Source organism: Stigmatopora nigra, unplaced genomic scaffold, assembly GCF_051989575.1.
Source record: "Stigmatopora nigra isolate UIUO_SnigA unplaced genomic scaffold, RoL_Snig_1.1 HiC_scaffold_26, whole genome shotgun sequence".
In the NCBI taxonomy this organism is placed as follows: domain Eukaryota; kingdom Metazoa; phylum Chordata; class Actinopteri; order Syngnathiformes; family Syngnathidae; genus Stigmatopora; species Stigmatopora nigra.
In genome coordinates, this window is record NW_027551605.1 from 1,162,088 (window position 1) to 1,182,797 (window position 20,710).

Sequence of the window (20,710 nt, forward strand, 5' to 3'; positions counted from 1 at the left end):
CTAAATTGAATGCAACAGTGTCCCCCAAGTATTTCATTCCCTTTGTAGTCCAAATACACTCGGCAAGAGTTTTCCCCTTTGTTCTCTTTCTCATCTTCCATTAATAGGATACATCGTTTACTTGGTTGGAAATTGAATAAATGACCATTTTGTTTAGATGGGGCTGTCACTATGCACTCTATCAAAAGAGAGACAGTTTGTAGAGAGTGCAGGAAAAATTAGAATAGCTCTTTATTGTGGTAAAACTAAAAAAAAATGCAATATAGGTTGAATTTAATCATCTTGTGCACACCATATTCATTGATATGTCCATTATTTGCTGCGGACCAATAAAAAACGGACAGGAGTTGGCCCACGGGCCGTAGTGAGGAAACCCATGCAGTTAAAAAAGTCACAATTAGGAGTTGTTCCATTTTTTTTTCAGATTAGTTTGCAAAACAATTAACTTTTCCTCTCCCTGGTGATCTATTTTCTTCCTGCACTTTCACCTCCCTTTCAGTTTTTTTTTTGTTGTTGTGGCTTTTCTTTACATTTGCATTGCGATGTGGAAAAATGTTCCTGAAATCAATTTCCCCACTCACTTTGCTTAATAGGAGTTAATAACTTGTCACGGAAACTGATGAATAAAACAGTGTTCTTCTCAAAAGACTTTTACTTGGGAAGTTATTTCCCACTTAGAAGTGAGTGTGCGTCTAAAAAGGTTCTATTAGATATTGGAAATACTTCAGAATACACCTAGTATTAAGGGAAGATGATTCATTATAAATATAGTACTAAATATAGTAATATAGTACTTAGAATTTGCCATGTATACATGCAGTCAGTGCCTAAATGTGTTTTTTCCCGCTCAGTAAGGAGTAATCAGATTTAAAGTGGTTTGGACAGATAGTGGACGACAGTCATTTGGCATGCAACACTAACTCATAGTAATTTTCATTGAATTATATGATTAAACATATCCCAACTGTCTCATTATGTACGCGTAGGTCAAAAGAACAGAACTGAGAGTGTTGAACTCATAAGTAACTGCCTCTTTGGAAATTGAGTGATCAACTATAATAGCGCTTTTGATGGGTGCAGTTGATTACTAAGGTCTGCATGCTAACCGTGTCATGACAGCGGGAGGCTTTGTGTGAATGATGTTGTTAAATTTGGGATCTCAGTTATTTATATTGACATTTTCAAACGTTTTTATTGCATTGAACTGTCAAATGATTTTGGAAAAAGATGTGAAGATAAATTATTAATGATTTTGTTCTTCTCTTTGTATTTCAGGATAAGAATCAGATTTCAAATCCTATCTTTGAGCAAAAAACACAACATCATGGGACCAAGATGAGGATTTTAACAGTGGCACATATCAGGTAGATATTTTAAAATTCCCAGTTTTTCAGAGTATGATAACCATTTAAAAAAAACTAGGTTAAATTACCCTCTGTACAGTCACAAGGTCATTTGTAGAATTAGCAGAACATGTTTTTTTTATCACATTTTGTCAGTTTATTAGTAATGAATCGTCTATACTCAACAATCTAAATATAAAATATTTAAAATGTGTTTAAATCATTTTGAAAATTGTCAGAATAGTGCACTTATTTCAGGATAACCTTGTAGCTTGGTTGTCATGGTCACATTGACAAGATGTGGCACAAAATGGCCTCTGTCAGATCTCCTTGTAGTTGCAAATGCATATTTGTATGTTTGCATGCACAACATACCATTTCATTAAGAACACAAGCAATACTCTGATGACAAATGGGATGTAAACAAACTCTAATCTAAAGACACAGATGTCCTCGGCCTCAAATTCTTGGCACAATTTGTCATCAACATTTTTTTATGCAAGTAAATACCCATTTATGGTAATTCTTTAACATACTGATACTCCCCAGAGTCTAATTCAATCACAATCCAAGGTCAATATAAAAATAACGTGAATTAACTACATTATATACTATTGTATAAGGTATTATATAATATATATTTATATATGTAGTCATTCAAAGCCAAAATAAAACTCCCCTAATGCAAAATCCAATCCAAAACCATCTATAATGTTGCTTATTGAAATGCTCCTTGCGCATTTAAATCATAGTTTCAACTTTACTTTATTATCCGAGGCATATTTTCCAATCAATATATGATATAATCTGTCAAGGCCACCTAGAAAAAAAAAATCCACTGTTTAAGTTTATATTTCAAATGATACTGGAAGGCATTAAAACCTCATTCAGCCCTTGATTCATAGTTGAAGTAAGAGGGTGGTTTAGAGCTGTAAAATATGCTGCGGGCTCAATCTCAACCATGAGAGAAGGTAGATGAGCTAATTAAAGATATAAACTATGCTCAGGTTCACCATAAAGTCAGAGTTTGCGTCTCGTTTTCATGTATGTTGGCTTGCTTACCAAGCCCCATCCATATTAGTGTTTTTATTTTATAAAGATGTGGTTAGTATGCTGTGTCTGCCTACTATAGATGTCGGGGGGCTTCTTAGTACAATATGGCTAATCTCACATCAGTATATCTGAAGCCGGACAAAAGTCACATATTTAATTTCATCAAATGAATCCAATCTTTACTCCCCCTGCAGTGTTAACAATAGTACTACTTTTTTAGGGGGGGAAAGCTTGCCTTCAAGCAAAATTGACTTGACTTAATTTAACATTACTGGCAAGTAATCTGATTAAAGCATCAATAAGAAATGATCCACCGCCTTTGGTTAAGTCATGAATAGATTCTTTTAATATGATATTTTCCACTTGTACATATTCTGCTACTATTTGATTTATTATCAAGGGCCTTCAATGCATGTATCAATTTAGATTGATGTATAGTTACACTCCAGTTTCTTTAAACTTGTTCTGCTCTAAATACACGTTGGGTTTTGGCCAATGGGAGTCATTGAATGGCAGTTTTTTACGTTTTTTTTTTTCCTTCCAAAAACGTTCAAATCCACTTTCTTAACGCTTGATTTACACCAATTGCATGTAGCCTTTCAGAAAATGAAGTCACTGTCTCCTCTAGCCTTTTTGGCCTGGATTTATTCAGTCTTGGGACTTTAAGTTTAGCCCCCCAGGGAACCCCCACATAGACGTGTGTAGGAACGTTTACAATTTCTTCCACTTTGTTTCATATGGCAAGACGTCTATTCCACAAATGTAGCTACAAGCCATCTATAAATGAGTGTTGTTTTGCCAACTCGCCATTTGCAGCATGTGTCTGCCAGATTAAGTGGCGACATCCTGATTTATTCGGACATTGAAATGATTTGACATACCCCGTTTTCCTGCTTTGGACTCTTTAAACTAAATGCATAAGTACAGTAGTGTGCCTAAATCTGCATCACTAAAGATCTCCTTCATAATTTGTGTCATTCTCCATTTTCAATGCAGTTCTAATGGAGAGTCAATTTGTCCTCATCTACATTTCTATCCATTATTCATGCCTTCTGCACACACACACACACACACACACACACACACACACACACACACAGCTTGCAGTTTCTCGCTTTTAAACAAGCTCTCATCTTAACTTTTTTTATTTCCCCCAGCCTTCCTTCTGTTTTCTTTACAACTCTGCTTTGAAGTCTTGGTTTTGAGATCTGGTGCCTAATCAAGGTAACACTTATATCATGGTTTTAAGAGGAATTAAAAAAAATCCAAGGAAATCGTCATCGATGAGGAAAATTGAGTTTCCAGTTCAATAGACAATCAATTAGAACAGATGAATAAATAAAGCTTTAACTGTTAGCTCACACTTTAATATATGACGACTTGGCCCACCCAAAAAAAAGGAGAATTTGGTCACTTTCTAGTTAAAACAATTCCTTCCAATCCATTTTTAAAGCCAATGTGTGTGCTATTAATCACCCGAGAATACATTTAAAAGTGCCCTTATAATTAAACATTACACAACATTGAAAGGAGCAATAAAATGAAACTTTAATGATCCCAAGGGGAAATTAGTAATTTGAGTGTGGTCTAAAAAGGAAGCAATGCAGTACAGGGAAAATAGGCTCCAGTGTTAAAGTTATATTTCCCCCCCGTGCTGCTCTTTGCAGATGCATATATAACACATAAGTACACACTCATACATAATGATGTTGGCTTCCTCGGCCTTGTGTATCTCGTGGCTTTCATCTGAGCTCAACAGAGCTTGTTTCCATTTCAAAGCTTTAACTACAACGTCTTCACTCTCTTGCGTGCCATCTGCAGCGGCATCAGGCCAGGTAGCGCTTGAAACGACAAAGCTGGACGCACTTAGGATGGTGCGACTACATGGATGGCGCCCAATGACAAATTCATACAATATAACATGACTATAGTTCAAATTAACATTCATTGTCTTATTAATGTGATGATTTTATGACAGTGTACTGCTATAGTTATGAGTAGGTGGGCTTGTTGTCTAGTGTGGATTAGGATAGGCTTTTTAGAAGACCACCCTCAATTAGAAGCATGTTTGTGGTGGTGTGTGTGGATATGTTAAAGTTGGGTGATGTGTGTGTAGGTTGTAAAATGCAATATAAGCCTGCCTGACACTCTGGGGAGTCGGGCGACGCATTCTGTGATAAAACTACCCTTGGATCAGCATATTGAATTTTTTTTTCAGCAGAATTAGCGCTTTGAAAAATTTCATTTGCATACCAAGTGCGTGGAAAGTAGTGTGCGGAAATAACATCTCTAGAAACTTAAATCCTTATTCATATTTATGCCCTGTTTGTGTTTATTTGGTGATGTGTTTTTTTGGCTTGATAAGCATTTGTTGTCTTGCTCTAATGATGAAAGTGTATTGCGTTGATAAATGAAATGTATCTGTGGGAGAGCCAGTGGAACTTGTGGGAAGACGTGAGATTAAAAGAAGAGGAAGTATGGGAGAAGACAAGAGAGAGGGATTAGTGGAGTAGAGGGTGAAAGAGAGAGGATGTGTAAGGTTGTTATTGAGGTGAGCCAAGGCTTTCAGAGATTATACTCGCTGGTCACACATCAATCACAGGGGACTTACTGTTCGCAACTTGGAGGTCTTTCACTTCCTGCTGCACCATCAGTGTACTGACCCGCGGTCATATTTGGCCTCATTAAGGTTCAGTAACTTTTGACACTGGTTCTTGAGCAGGCAGGTTGATAGATGTTGACGGAATATCCAAAAAAAAGGGGAAATTACTGCATACAAATTCACTAAGAAGTCAAGAGTAAATACATTATTGTGTTTTAATTTCTATGGTGCTGAAACAAAGTACATATTTGGTGAACCTTGAATGAATAATGGTGCATTGTTCGATATTTTATTTTAGATTTGACTTTGTCATACTGTACAAGTTAGTAAAAAGACAATATACATAAGTTTTAATGACAATTATACTCGTGTAAATGTATGTATGCTTTCTAAGTGTAAAAACTATACAAGATATGAGCAGATATGGCTATACTTTAGCCCTATTTTGTGTGGTTTTAATCCAAAAATTAGATAATTTAACACAAGCACTCTGTTTTTGGCCTCGGCTCTTAAAAGGTTAAACAATTAATTATATTTTAGGAATTGAGTCATTGCATTTTTTGATGACTCTCAAGCGGACAAAAATGCCATAAAAATGGCCTTTTCAAGATATTGTCATTATTTTGTTGAAATTCTAAATACTAGCAAATTGATCTTTAGAGGACTCATCTAATCTGCTTTGATTATCTTGTAATTTAGCTCATTTCTTCATGAAACCCATTTGCCTTTTTCACTGGTAATAAACAAAACATTGGCTATTTACTTCCCACTATGTTTTTAGTATTTGTTTTTACTTCTTATCAACAAATATGCCGACTGTAAAAAAAAAACATAAAAGGACAGATCTACCAATTAGTAATGTTTATTTTTCTAGACCCTTTTTGTACTTCAAACTTCCTTTGCTATTTTTCAGCAATTGTTTTTGAGCAGTTTGAGTCGATTCATAAAATATGACACCCAATTAATATGGCTCACATTCCCTCAACTTCATTGTAAGTGACAAGTGTAATGAACCTAGTGGGAGCCACCATTCAATTTATGTTCATTCCAACCAACCAGTGGCATCTGTTCGACAGACTTTATTCAAATATTTTCAATCCTAAACTACAAACCTTCATAGTCTGGATCAATTCAACCACATTGATCAAACAACAAAAGTACTTTTGTAGTTTCTAGTCCCATCAGAAACTCCAAAATGTATTAGCCTTTAGGTTTTTCAATTGAGAACTAAACTGACAATTAGCCTCTCTGCGATGATTAATTCTCTGTAAAATTAGCATTTTATATGGATTTTTATCACAGGTTATTATAAAAGACAGATTAGAACTCAACAATAAGGCAGTCATTAAAAGAGAAGTCAACCATTTAAGCCTTTAGCTCATTTCTAACAGAAATAGACCACCTGTATTTTCTTTTTAAAGTTTGATCTTAATCAAGGCTTCTTTCCGACATAACAAGATTCATGTGTGATATGAGTTGTTGATTAAAAATGCAGTTGCATCAGTCTTAATAGCAATGAGTAGCTCTTATCTTCTGAGTGGATTTCTTCTTTTGATTGACATTCTCTCAGTAGTTGCAATGTTCTTTTATGTTATGTAAGAATCTATAGTGAGATTGCTGTAGGGCATAGGAGCACTGTGTGAAACCTCAAATAGGTTCAGGTAAACAAACAGTAGTTGAACATGGAGCCCCAAGTGATTAAAAGAAGGACAGCAGACTACCGATAAAAGATGGATTAAAAGGATTATTTAGTTTGCTTAAATTGATAAACCGAGGTCGTAAACCCATACAATTGAATTTACAAAGCTATGCATACATGAAAAAAATCAATGTGTTCAAAAATGTTATGTATGACAAGCAAGGGACCAAAAAATTAACACTTTTACATGGTCTCACAATGTAATGTTATCATGAGGCCATTCTATTCTATACAAAACCCTTTCACATAACTGTTATAATTATTTCCCCCAACTTTTTTTTTTTTTGCCACTGAGGCAGTCCCTCAACAAGATTGTGATTGTTATTGCAATACTGGTCTTAATTAAGAAAGTCGGTAGAGACTTTATTTTCATTCAAAATCATCAGTTTAGAGATTTTAGCTGTAAAATTCCACTAGATGAAGCCTATTCAAAGACGGAAAAACACTAAATCAGCCGAGACTAGTAATTCTCTTTTCACTGCAGCATGCGCAATGCATATTTGTAACTCTTCTTACAGATTTAGAAGTTTTAAGCAAGTTTAGGACACATTTATTTATCCTTATATTGCCTCGGCATAACACACATCCCTTGACTGGATGTGACTTGAAAAAATATATATAAATAAACTTGCCTCAACCGTCTATTTAATATTAATTTGCCCTAACTGAATGTTGTTTTTTATAACAGTTTGCAATGTGGGAAAGTGTTGTACTTTAGAAGCCTTCATAAATGCTCTGTGTGGGAGAGGACCCCAAATCATTATTAAATTATTACAAAACTGTCATACGCCAACCAGACAAGGCACTTTCTTGGCCTCCTACTGCAGTGCGGTCTACTTTTAAATTTTTATGGTGGTGTCAGTCTGATGGACATCATTTTAGGACATGATTAGACTCCCAAGGTTTACAAAAAGTACTGTATATACTCTAGTGTGGGTGTATTTGTGTAGTTAGTGTGTATATGATGACCAAGTAGGAAGGAAATCCAAAGTCTCATGATTAATGACACCATGAAACTATGGTAATTCCTCATTCCTCGATTTGTTGGAATAGCGATGCATTTTCTTACCTTGATGGGAGCCTTTATTTTTTCTTCTTTTTACAATCTTGAAAGCACTCGTTGGTGACAAATTGTGTTAGTTTAATTACGGATTTGTGATCTGTAAAAGCAGGCTAGTGTTTAATATCTAATGGTTGAACAGATGGTGGATAAGCGTGTGATGAGAGGTGAAAGGGAGCATGATATATGATTAAAATGAGAGATGGAGCATTGTTGTAACAAGTGGAAGATGATGTTTTGGGATTATGGTTGGGTGAAGATTTAGAAATGAGGCTTCACTATCTGCCTCATAAAAGATAATTTGTCTGTAAAGAGGGTCAAGGACATGTTTAGCACTTGTAGAATCTACAGTATAACTACCTCACATATGCAGTATTAGCTTTAATTTTTAACCTTCTAGCTGTAATTCCATCACCATTCACTCAACTGCTGAAATCTAAATACTGTTTAATATCTAAGTACTGTTTAATATCTAAGTACTGCTTAATATCTAAGTACTGTTTAATATCTAAGTACTGTTTAATATCTAAGTACTGTTTAATATCTAAGTACTGTTTAATATCTAAGTACTGCTTAATATCCAAGTTCTGCTTAATATCCAAGTACTGCTTAATATCCAAGTACTGTTTAATATCCAAGTACTGTTTAATATCCAAGTACTGTTTAATATCCAAAAACTGTTTAATATCCAAGTACTGTTTAATATCCAAAAACTGTTTAATATCCAAGTACTGTTTAATATCCAAGTACTGTTTAATATCCAAGTACTGTTTAATATCCAAGTACTGTTTAATATCCAAGTACTGTATAATATCCAAGTACTGTTTAATATCCAAGTACTGTTTAATATCCAAGTACTGTTTAATATCCAAGTACTGTTTATTATATTAGTACTGTTTATTATATTAGTACTGTTTAATATCTAAGTACATTTGACTGGCGACCAAAAGACCAGCGACCAAAAGTCCGGTCATGCTATTTTTCTGCTTCTCCCACGAAGCCAACCCTCATTATTTACTGCTCACTCTTCGGCTTTTCCCTTACCTTTTTTTTTTGGCAATACAGTCTTAAAAGGATATCTCAGTGGTGACCCAATTACTTTAAGTTGTCCCTCCCTGTTCGGATGTAGCCACGTCGTTCCCGAAAGACTCGGCATCCAGCACATAGACAATCCATCATTCTCTTGTGCCACCTCCCTCTTGTCACATTTGTTATTGCCATACAAACACATATGCCTCCAGCCTAACACACACATACACGCCCACAGATGGTCTGGAGAAAACTGTACATATGCAAATCAATAATAGACAAATCTCTTCAGGTTTGGACAGATGCTTGGATTTATTTCCCCGTGTAGATTCACCTGCAAATACTCCTACACATTGTGAACTGTTGCATAAATATCAGTGGGTGCATGACACACCTTGACAATTATTCTTCCTTGTTTTGACAGCTCATCACTCCCCCAATCTTTGTTGCTATAATCTGGGCTGTATTTACCCACAATTCCATAATTAGAATGTGATGAAGGCAGCAGGCCATTCATTCATGTCATAAATATTCAGGGCAACAAAACTGCACGCTTAATCGACATACAAGCATATAAATGTTAGCCACAGAGTGAAATGAAAAATGATGAAGTGCTTAGTTTTCTTTAAATGACAACTACTGAATAAGTAGAGGAAAATTTGCTAACTATGTGCCGTCCCCTTAAAAATCAATAAATATGAGTTAACTCAAAAAGAAAATATATTTTGTGGTTCGGGTACACCAGAAAATTAAACTAAAAGCAGCTATGATAACATCAGTTTTTAATCTACTATCTTAGAACCTCTTCTTGTTTTTTTTTTTATTAAGATAACAGCATATTTTGTTTCTCCTTTGTCATTCTGACATCTTCAAACTCTCTGGTTTAGATTCTTTTCATGGTCAGCTCTTTTAATATTATTCCTTTATAAATGATCAGTATTATTATACAAGTTATACATGGATGTACATGTATAGTTTTCACTCTGCTGTGTTATTCTATTGCATATTTCTAGTTGTTAACAAAAGTCATGCATCTCTGACCAATGGAGTTATTGGTTGTACCTTTTTAAATTGTGATTAGAACATAATGCTAATGCATCTATTTATGCATGTGACAATCAGTGCAGGAAGTCATGCTTAGTCAATGAACTCCCTCCTCAGATTAATGGAACCTCTATTCCTATTCGCTAGCCATTAGGTTAATGATAGTAATGCTGAGACATGCTTTGACTGAGACGAGTCAAGGCACTACCTGCTGAACTGATTTGTAATGGATAAAAAAGCAAGATTTGGCTTCTACATCAATGTTTTTATTTTCCTCTTAGCTCTCATTTATGTCCCCATCTTGCTTTCTAGTTGCTCAATTTTTAGTGTTTTGCCTGGGTTTGCAAAATAAGGGAAGCTGGTTATCAGACCATGTGACTATTAAAGGCTTTCTCAAAAGTACCTGGACATAGTTTTATGTATAATGTTTAAAAAAAAAACATCTAAATTTAGTTACTGACGAAGAGGGATTATCATTTACTAAATTATGTGAGCAAGTTTGAGTCCGGCATGGAAACTATTACAGCAATTGGCAGTGTCTAGATGGAACACGTCTAGTGGGATTGGAACCCACCATCCCATAGTTCCCCTGTTTGGTAGCCATAGAAACAGCTTGGCTAAATTCACCTTCAAATATTTCCAAGTAGGTCCTATTTCAAGCCAAACAGCTGCTCTAAATATTTAGGAAATCTATAAATCTTAGAAACCAGGCAGATCATTTTACATGATTCCCAAGGATATTGTTTAATCGTACCTGTATTTTTGAGAATGTGGAAAGATCCAAATGTTGTATGGATTTTCTTCAAGGGCAAACCCCTTAGTGTCAATTGATATAGCTACATCTATGTTCCACTTATAGCTTTCAGGATCACTGCAGGGGCAAGAGAGGTTTTGAGTGGACCTATGGGATAGAGGCCCATGGCACTCAACAGGTCAATTGTAGGGTGACTAAATGAGGCATTCAGTGGGAAATTGATTCTTGTGCAATTGCAGGCAAACTGTGAAAAGTAAATTATAAACTAACACTTTTTTATAATTCTTTCAAACCAATATATTTAAAAAAATACAAACAATTCAATGCATCATTCCCTTTTTGTTCCTACATGTTACAGCATGTTTTTTTTTTTGTTTATTTATACATTTTACCTTTTTTAAAGGGTTGTCATTGCATTTAAAATGGCTTGACACAAAATGTAGCCATAAAGCATAGTTTCACAGCTGGTTGCTGTTTATCTATGTTGGAAAAAAATCATTTCTCGACATTCTTCTATCTTAATTGTCCCAATTATTACATTGCGACAAACACTTTCTATATCACGACATCTTTTATCTTTTGATTTGATTGTGCGATGACATTTGGCGTCATTAAAAGCCAATTTACTATGATATATTTTACAGGATTATTATGTAAATGACTTGTTTATTACTCTTCCACTAATAGATTACGACTCCACTCCTCAACCTTTTGTTTTTTCTTCCTGCCTTGGAATAACAGTTCTCTTTTAAAATCAAATTCTCAATTAAAGAGCCAACCTGCTCCCTATTAGCAGTGAAGCAAAGTCTAGAATTGACATTTAATGAAGAAAACCAATTTCAAATACCCTGATCCCAATTTTAGGTTTGCTACCCCCATAGAAATAGAACAAAAGCTTCCCTCCTAAACCAAATGTCCAATCAAGATTAGACAATGACCAAGCCTATCAGTTACTTCATCAATCCCTAAACCAAATACTGAACAATCAACAACTATTTTATATTCATAAAAGAAGAAAAATTATGTGTGTATTGCGCATGAACCAAATATTTAGAGTACTCCTTTTGAAATGTAGCTTAGAATCTCACTGGGACCACCATATTGAAAACAGCAGGGGTTTTTTTTGAAGAAGTATCCCAGTATGAGGCCACTGTGTAAGGAATGATAATCCGTACAGCTGCTTTGCCTGATTTTAGTGTCGCATTTGCAAACATTTTTCAGTAAATGGCTCCTGAAAGAAAGCATGGATGATCTCTCCAAGGTAGAGAAACACAAATGGGATGCTATCTCGTATCTGTAAACACCAGCAATGGGGGAACGATGCCTAAAACCGGGCTGGATTTCTCTTGCTGTGTGAGCCGTCTGCCATTTTTAAAGACGCACAATCATAGAAACAAAGAGACGAGTCTTTGCACATTACAAAACTTTGGGTGTGACGGAAATCATGGAGCTTTAACAAGCTCCATTAAACTTGCAGGAGGCATTCATATGATTCCCTTTTTTCTCTCTGAAATAAGCCTCATTGTGTTTTTCTGAGTATGAAAGCATACATCTCTAAATTAGCTCAGCATTTTGCTTTTGTACGCTACGCCAAGTCACTGTGCGCACTCTTCAAATGTGCAAATGAGTTGGGTTTGTGTCTGCTTGTCAAATAGTACTGTGGGGGTGTGTATGCATGCATGCATGTGTGTATGAATGTGACACAAAAAAATCCACGATTCGATTCAGCGCTTGGAAGCAATTGCTCCTATTTTCAGAACCTCCTCGCTCTTGTGACACGCTCATACTGCATAAAAGAACATGGCTGACATTTAGCCTTTTATGCCCTGCCAGCGTCTTGGCTCATGTGCTCTAATTAACTATGTAAACGGGTCGTTTACAGATCATGTTAAGGGGTATGTTTGACATCCCAATGAAAGCAAAAGAGAATAGGAGCTTTGGGTATTTAAAAACAAAGGAGAAGGTGACACCAGTAAGTATATTCTGAGCGCTTGAGTGAATTCTCCAAGCTGTATTGGGAATACTGTCTCTAGAGGCTTTAATGGGGCGCCACACTCTTTGCGATCCATCAAATTCATGACAGTCCAATCAAAACAGATGCTCTATATCAACTTGCCATGTTTACTTGTTTGAGTCCTTTCAGTGTTCCATTGCTTAATGGTGAGAATTGTCAGGGTTTAGTTTGTTGGTACAAGCTCAATCTGTCTGTGCCCACATCAAATTAGGATGTGATGGCTATTAAAATGCATGTGTTATGGTAATTTAAATATTGATTTAGGACAAACAAGAATAAATCCTTAATCTTGTTCAAAAAGGGGTTTCTAACACCATACAAAGTCAACTTCAACACTTCATTCAGCAAATTATAAGGCACTTTTACATAGCTAACTATGGTGAAGTGCATTTTTCTTTAAAGTAACTAAATTGTATAACTAAATTTACTGTTTATGTGAATTGCAGTTGCAGAAAAAATATGGAAGCAATGCTTTTTGCTTAATGTTTTAACACTAACATTATAACTAGTCTACAATTCATCATTCATGTCTTTTCCATCTTATTTATCTAACTCATGATTAATTGCATATTCTCTATACTACATAGATGTGGTAGATCAATATATTTGTTTTCCAGTCTATTGTTATTATTGTATCTTGAGTGCTTGCAATAATTATGCTTGCAAGCTAGTGTTTGGCCAACACTATTGTGTTTTTTTTTTTTTAAAGGAGGTAGTCAGACATGTTATTCTAACAATGGCTTAAAGTTACTACCATAGCTCATGAGCTCTGGGTAGTATACGTTTGTCTGTTTACGTGACTTCTCCTCAGTGCACTCTGTCTGGAGGTAAGGCAAGGTTTAAGGAAAGATTTTTTGACACCTTGTGAGGAGGCTTTCTTTGTTCGCTATCAAACATTTGCGCTGAGCTGTGCAGAAAGACAACAATCTACTGCCTGCAGGTGGGCTGCCATCTGTATAGTCTGACAAAATGTGTCACACAAATAGACACACACAGATTTGTTCTCACTAGGCTCAACAATCGATGACATACAGTGGCAACTAAAAGCTACAAAAAGTCTGAGTTACACCAAACTTTAACATGTTCTATATTTATGTGCAGATTGTGCCATAACATTTTAAGAAAAGTCAACCTTTAGAATTAAGTTAAGGGGGTATATCTTGTTAAAAATTACTGGAGTAAAAAAAAAATCTTTCACACCTCAGCCAATTTTTTTTAACAAGTCATGATTGGAATACTGAACATGGATATCGGTATTCTCCAGCAGAGGCGTGTAGATAACGTTCAAATCCCAAAGACTGACACTTCCGGCTGCTCAAATAGTTTTGCTGACGCCTGCGATACACTAAGTGAGATGGATAGTCTTGTCCCAGCTCATTGCATAATGTCAATAGACAATCAGGCATTTACTAGATTCTTCCCTCAAGGTAATTGGGCCAGAGCAATTAGTGCAAGGAGACTCCTAAGTGTTCCCAAATTAAATGGAATTGTAGCCTTGTAGATGGACACTTATGCAGACAAGCGCTCAGCTTTGTCCCAGAAGCTTCAGACACTCAGAGTACTACATGCCATCTTTGACAGGTCTATTTGTTACATTAAGTCGAGGGAATTTGTACAGAAAAGACTAGGAATGCAAAAAAAAAAAACCTCCTAAATTCTTGATCAACAGGGAAAACCAAATACAAAACAAAAGGCATTTTCTATTATCAATACAAAAAGGCAGAAGGCTAACTATATAGAACAGGAGTAGGGAACCTATGGCTCGGGAGCTATATGTGGCTCTTTTTGATGGGTGTATAGGGCTCTCCATCATAATTTGTCTTCATTAGACTTTTCTGCATGCATTCTCTCATTGATACTCATTGATTAGCTTCAGTGAAATAATGTTCTCAAAAGAATTCAGACTTTTTTTTTTTACTTTCCAAGTGCTGAAATGAATAATAAATGCTCACATTTTCATGTATTTTTACTTTTAAATTATAAGTATGGCTCTGAAGGAATAATGTTTGAAAATATGAATTGTTTATGGCTCTCTTTTTTTAAATGCAACATTAGCGGATTACACATCAGGCTTTTGTTAACAAGTGCACAAGCCTAAATGCTATATTTTTTAATCAAAATAACCATTCCAGTCATGCTCATCCCCTTGACCTCACCTCGTCTTTCAGCTGAAGGCTAACTTGCTCCCTTAGGGTTTGTTTCCAAATAGCTCATCTGTTTTAGCTCCAGCTGTGATGCAATACTTTCTGAGAGTGATGTGCCTCTTCCCATCATCCTTTTCTCCTTTCACAACTGTCAATCAAATACCTCGATGACTGGACTCAAATCAACATTTCAGTCACATCGATGCTCTCCTTTCAATCCGCCATCCATCTTTTGAAAGGCCGCTCTTCATCTTTCTTTTTTTTTTTCCCACGGCTTAGGAAAGGGGCAGGGATGGCAAATCAGTCTGTCAAGACCGCAACCCATCAAACATAGCTGAGTGAATTTAATGGCTAGTTGGCCAGGCTGGGACCTGTGATCATTGCTTTATTTCAGAAACAGCAATACCAAAATTTCTGGGATCCATTCCCATGACAAATAGTACACGCCTTGTATAAAATTGTCTGCATAAGTATTCATTCATTTTTTTGTACTGCTTATCCACACACAGCTCCATTCATGCTGATTCTGGCAATTTGGAGGGTCTTATAATGTGTTTTTTGGTGATATGGGAAGAAACCAGAGTATCTGGAGTAAAGCCACACAAGTAAACTCCACTCAGGAAGGTCAGAAGTAACCTGCAATTGAACCCTCCATCTTAGAACTGTGAATGTAGAATGTCAACAAAAATAAGACATTTGCAATGGTTCATTAGCTTCCACTGACAGTGATAGACACCAAAACTATTTAAAGTGGGAGGACTGGCAGTGTATGAAGGTTCATTTTCTGATATTGTCCCAATTCATTTGAAGTGTCAGCTTGCAGAAATAGGAAGAAAAGAGCCACATGATTGTCTTTCAGTGAAAAATGTCAGGATAAATATTGGTTAGTCACAGTGCATATTTTCATAACATTATAAAGGATGTGATTCGGTATGTAGCACCACTGGGTGTCGACATAAGGGTTTTTTGGGGGACAATTACCTAGGTTGGCTCCATACTTTGATCTGGAATTGGTGCTCTTTCAATAATAATGCTTTCATTTGGACTATGCCTTCAAAGGTAAATCTGTCTGCACCTGATAGAAGTCCAAAACTGGCTCGTTATCACCTGACACTTTGTAAATGAAAACCAATTGGACACTCTCCAGAGTTCGGACCCAGAAATCAGATCATGAGTGGCTGTGACCCGACAAAGTCTCTTTACTGAATGTCTCTGTTAAAATGTGTGTGTATGTGTGTGTTTGTGTGTCTTGCCTTTCCTTATTAGACTCACACGGGTGTGTCAGTGAACCTTTTCTGCTCCCTATTGATAGTTCATCAAATGGGCTTTGGGGTGTTAATGCTAATGGTTAATGAGGAAAGTCAGGAAGGTGAGATCCGAGCTCGCCAGGCTCAGATCAGGCTACAGCAGGAAACTAAACAGCTACCTGTCCAGGATCGATCCAGGAATACAAGATGCCTGCCCAAAATGCAACTTTTCCCCCCACAATACTGAACATCTTTTTTCGTGTACAAATGACCCCACAAATCTAACCATCCAAGACCTCTGGACAAGACCAAAGTTGGTCGCAGAATTTTTAAAACTAGACGATTAAGAGAACATTTGTAACCGTTTTTTCTATCACTACGACATACAACACAACACAGAACAAAAAGAAGCTTGACCCCCAGAATTCAGTACCAGAGAGGCTAATCAATCAATCAATCAATCAATCAAGGAAAGTCAGGAAATGGCTGTCATCAGAGTTATAGCTGGGTTGAGTCTTTAGATCAACCTATATGAAAAAAAACAGTATGCAACACTTGTAAATATATTTTGACTTTATTACAATAGTCATATTATATGGTGCTGCCTTTGGAAAAACATTGTAGATACAGCATGTAATATGTTAATATTAATAATATCAACATAGTGGTCGAGGATCTGAGTTTTAATTTGCCCTTTCTGTTCCTATACACCATAGAATTATTGATAATTACTATGAATAATTAATTATTTCATCTGATTATTGTACATATGTAAAAGTTCATATGTTATAATTACTTATTACCCCCCAAATCATCATTCTAGAATGTAATACTTAAAAAGCTATGGTCCATGTGTCCCTTATAAGTTTGCAGTTGCACACTGCACCCTTAGCCACCTTATGTAGGAACCGTGACAGTTCGAGCAGAGCGAAAAGAGCCCCAAGAAAGAACTAAATTTAGTTCAGACACAAAAAAAAATCTTTGTCGCCCCTGCACAATGCTTGACTACCGAGGTTTTGTTTTGGGTCTAAGGGAATTCGGTAGGATTGGTCGCCTTGATGACGTGACAGAGCTGGCTCTTGTGTGGCTGATGTACAGCTGTCACCAGATTGCTGTAGGACGTTAATGTATCCAGACAACAAGACAGGAGTATGTCACCCAGGGTTTAACTGTCACATGTGTCTGGAGAAAACTGCGCTATATACAAAGTAGTACTTGGATTTACATGAAATATGAATGCTATGTTTGCTTGAGTTTTAGAGAACTGTGAATTGGGCAAGACAAATAGAGTAAAATTGTCTTGCCAGTTCATTCTGTTACCATTTTTATATAGAATGGTTGCTTTTTTAATGCTGGGACAGTTTTGCTTCTGCAACAGAAGCGCTTGAAATACTCCCTTTGTGGTTGTTTGTATTTTGTTTATTTTTTTTTTCTTGCAGGAGAAAAGGTTTGAGGGGAAAGCATATTGTATATCGGACTAGCGACATAAACTACATCAGAATGCATGCTGTATGACTACAAGCAGCATTATAAAGTAGTCTCTTTGATCCTTTTTGTCAGAAGATAGAGGAGACAAACCCGCAGGATGGAAAACATGTATGAATGAACTAAGCGATAGGACATGACAAGGGTAGACAGGAAAAGATAGGGTAAGACAGGGCAATGCTACCAGTTCTATTGATGAAAAGTAGAAAACACATTGTCTAGCAGACTTCATGACTCCAACTGTGCCTTTGTTAGGAGTCCTAACACAAGCAACTACTGTAATATGTCCAGAGAAACTCATCCATTAGTCTCCAAGATCTTACATTTATGTTAGTCGTGATGTTGTTCCAATAAAATCGTGATTCAGCTCTCCAAGCCAGAGTCAGCACGCTTATCTTGTTAAGCAAGCACTTATTTATTTATTTGGCTTTCCCTTGGCAATGCCTTTTTTTTTAGTAGATACGTGAGTTTTTCATGCAGTTTTTTTCCTTTTTCATTTACTTGAGACTCCCTGGTAGTCATTCTACAATGCGTAGCAAATGTCGTTTCTGCTGACGCCATGTTTCTGCTTAAGCAAAATCTACTTTATGGACTGTGTGTCCTTGCTTGTTGTCACACACGTGCTGTTGCTTTGTTTATAGCTCACATGAATCTGCTGTGATGCTGATGAATGGCGTTGTTGCTCTCTGGGTAGTGGCTCTACGAGATGAAAGCCCCCTTCTGGCTGTCTCTGCTCGTTGGTCTGGTTTGTTATTTATCTGCAATGTAGCGAGGTGGATCGCCAACTCTTGCCAGGCCAATGACAATCGAGTATCTGTGCCAGGCCTCGTCTTGTCATTTGACTGCAACTTGCACATATTGTTTTAATTCTGCCCTTGAGCTTTAGATCATTTTGATTGCTTGGAATGACACTAATCACCCATGTGCATGTCCCTGAGAAAAGTCTAAAATGGCAGACTTTAGCTACAAAAAAATATAGTCTATGGTCAATGGAAAACACCAAGTTTCATTTAATTTTATTATTGTGACATTAACTCCAAAAGAGACTTTCAGTACCTACTATAGTAGAGTTAATTAAGTTAATTTAATTAATTTAAAGTGAATGCATTTATTGTCATTATACAAGTACAATGAGATTTAAAGTTTCATGGAATTAACTGCATAATAAAATCGTGTAACAACACTATATCTTCTTTTCAAATACTGCTATAGTATTTTCATATTTATGGAAATTAATTAGCATTTTTTTCTGTGTGGCCCAATTGAAATAAATGTCAACATTCATTACTAAGACAGAAATACATTAAAGATAAGACATTAAAATTGCATTGAAATAACACAAAGAACACAAAAGCAAAAACAAGCCAATAGTTTAAACTTTAAAAACACAGGTACATATTTAATGTATCTGAGCTGCAGTAAACAATGCTTTACACATGGGTTTCAATTGTAAAGTTTTAGTTGAGCTTGGAAAATAGAATGTAAACCTTCAACATGTTTGCTCAATAACACGTGACCTATGAAGCTCTGCAGCCTGTGAAAATAATCTGTTTTCAGAGATATTTTGAACTTTACCGAGTTATTCATAATTCTTACCTTTAAAATAAAAAGTCAAGGCATCATGGATGAGAAATGGCAAACCAAAAGAATGTATTATTTGTGTATATATGATGTAATATTTATCACCCATTTTGATGTACTGTAAGAGACAAGCAAGGGAAAAGCCTATTATAGAAAAATAATGTGCACAAGTAATTACAAAGGCACTAGTAGTGTACTTCAGATCCCTTGAGAATTATCTTTTGAACTACAACCAGTTTTTGTACATACAGGATGATAGTTATTTTAATGACAAATGATGTTCTGGAAGAAAAATACAGTAGTTATGGCTACAGTCTGTTTTTATATCTAAGCTTGTTGATAGTCTATCCAAACTTGGGGCCTTTTTTTTTAGGGTTGGGGTCAACCTATAGATATGAATATATACCTTAAGGAAGGGAACATAATGAATAGCCCATATGTGTGAATACCAATGGTTGTTAGTCTATCTCACCTTTGATTGACTGTCCAACAATCAAGGATATCCCCCACCTCTCACCCAAAAGCCACCAAAGTACTCTAGACAATAGATGTATTGATTCTTTTATTTTTATTAGCTGCAATAAATACACCAATTCAAAAAAGGGTGTGTTAAGTCTACAATCCTGATTATAAAAGCCAGGAAACAGATGGCTAGCCACAGAAAAAATACAATCCTATTGAACTAAATGATCCACAAAAAAACAGAGCAGGCAACAAATCAAATACAATTAACTGGCAGAGGATCAGGTAGAAGATAAATTGGCAAGTAACACGACTGAAAAGCTCCACAATAAACCTTAGACGGACTGGCAAAGGATAAATGGAACTTGGCTAGTATTTGTGAGTCTATAGAAACGGTCAACTGTGCCCCAGGTAATGTCCGCTTAACACAAATAAATGCCTTAGTCAATTTCCTACTGGAAAAAATATTGGTTACTACTTGAATGAGTGTTGGCATGATTCCTAACCAAATCAGGTGGGTCTGGATACGTATTTCATAGTCTGGCAATCATTAAATTGTAGATATGGCATTTATTTGCCTGTAAAGTCTAAGGTTGGGTCCATTATGCTGTGTTTTTGCTTTGTGTTGTTTTATTTTGTCATCTGTTATCATTAGGTAAACCCCAATTTGTGTGTTTGTGTGGTTGGGGCTTGGTGTAAATGCTTAAATTCACGTATATAATATACAGAGAGACTGTTTTTTTTAATTACTAGGTGTTAGTGTGTCACCTACTATAGTCTTTACTTACCTATGTGATCTTATAGCTAATGAAATCTCTCCATTGCAAATTTAATTGCTTCATTCTATTTACCGGCATACCTAATCAGTTGCTTAATGACATGAAACCGACATTATGTTTCGATAAGAGTGCGATTGCGTGCTCCTTTGTAAAATAAATGAACGTCTAACAAGCCCAGGCTAATTTAGGAACATGAATAATACTGTTGTTTCAACTTCAAAGACACAGTTGTGTTACATTCTCACTAAGCATTTGAATTAAATGGGTCAAGGACCACATCTTCACTCTAATGTATACTTCAAAAAAAGGAAAAAACGCTAGGAAAGGTGCAGAAATTGTTGTTTTTTCATCTTGCTTGAACTCATTACTATTAAAAATGACTATTTTGTATGATGTTTATCATTTTTATCCCAG

At 36.0% G+C, this 20,710-nt stretch overlaps 1 long non-coding RNA gene across 2 annotated transcripts in view; it reads left to right on the forward strand.

The window, feature by feature from the left end:
• LOC144192419 (uncharacterized) overlaps nt 1–20,710 on the forward strand; it is a 97,626-nt gene that overhangs the window by 36,766 nt on the left and 40,150 nt on the right. The window contains exons 5-6 of one of the 2 annotated variants that reach the window (XR_013325117.1): nt 1,276–1,364; nt 3,554–3,620. This is a non-coding gene — a long non-coding RNA (uncharacterized LOC144192419). The remainder of the gene's footprint in view (nt 1–1,275; nt 1,365–3,553; nt 3,621–20,710) is intronic. The other variant, XR_013325118.1, reaches the window with a different exon arrangement.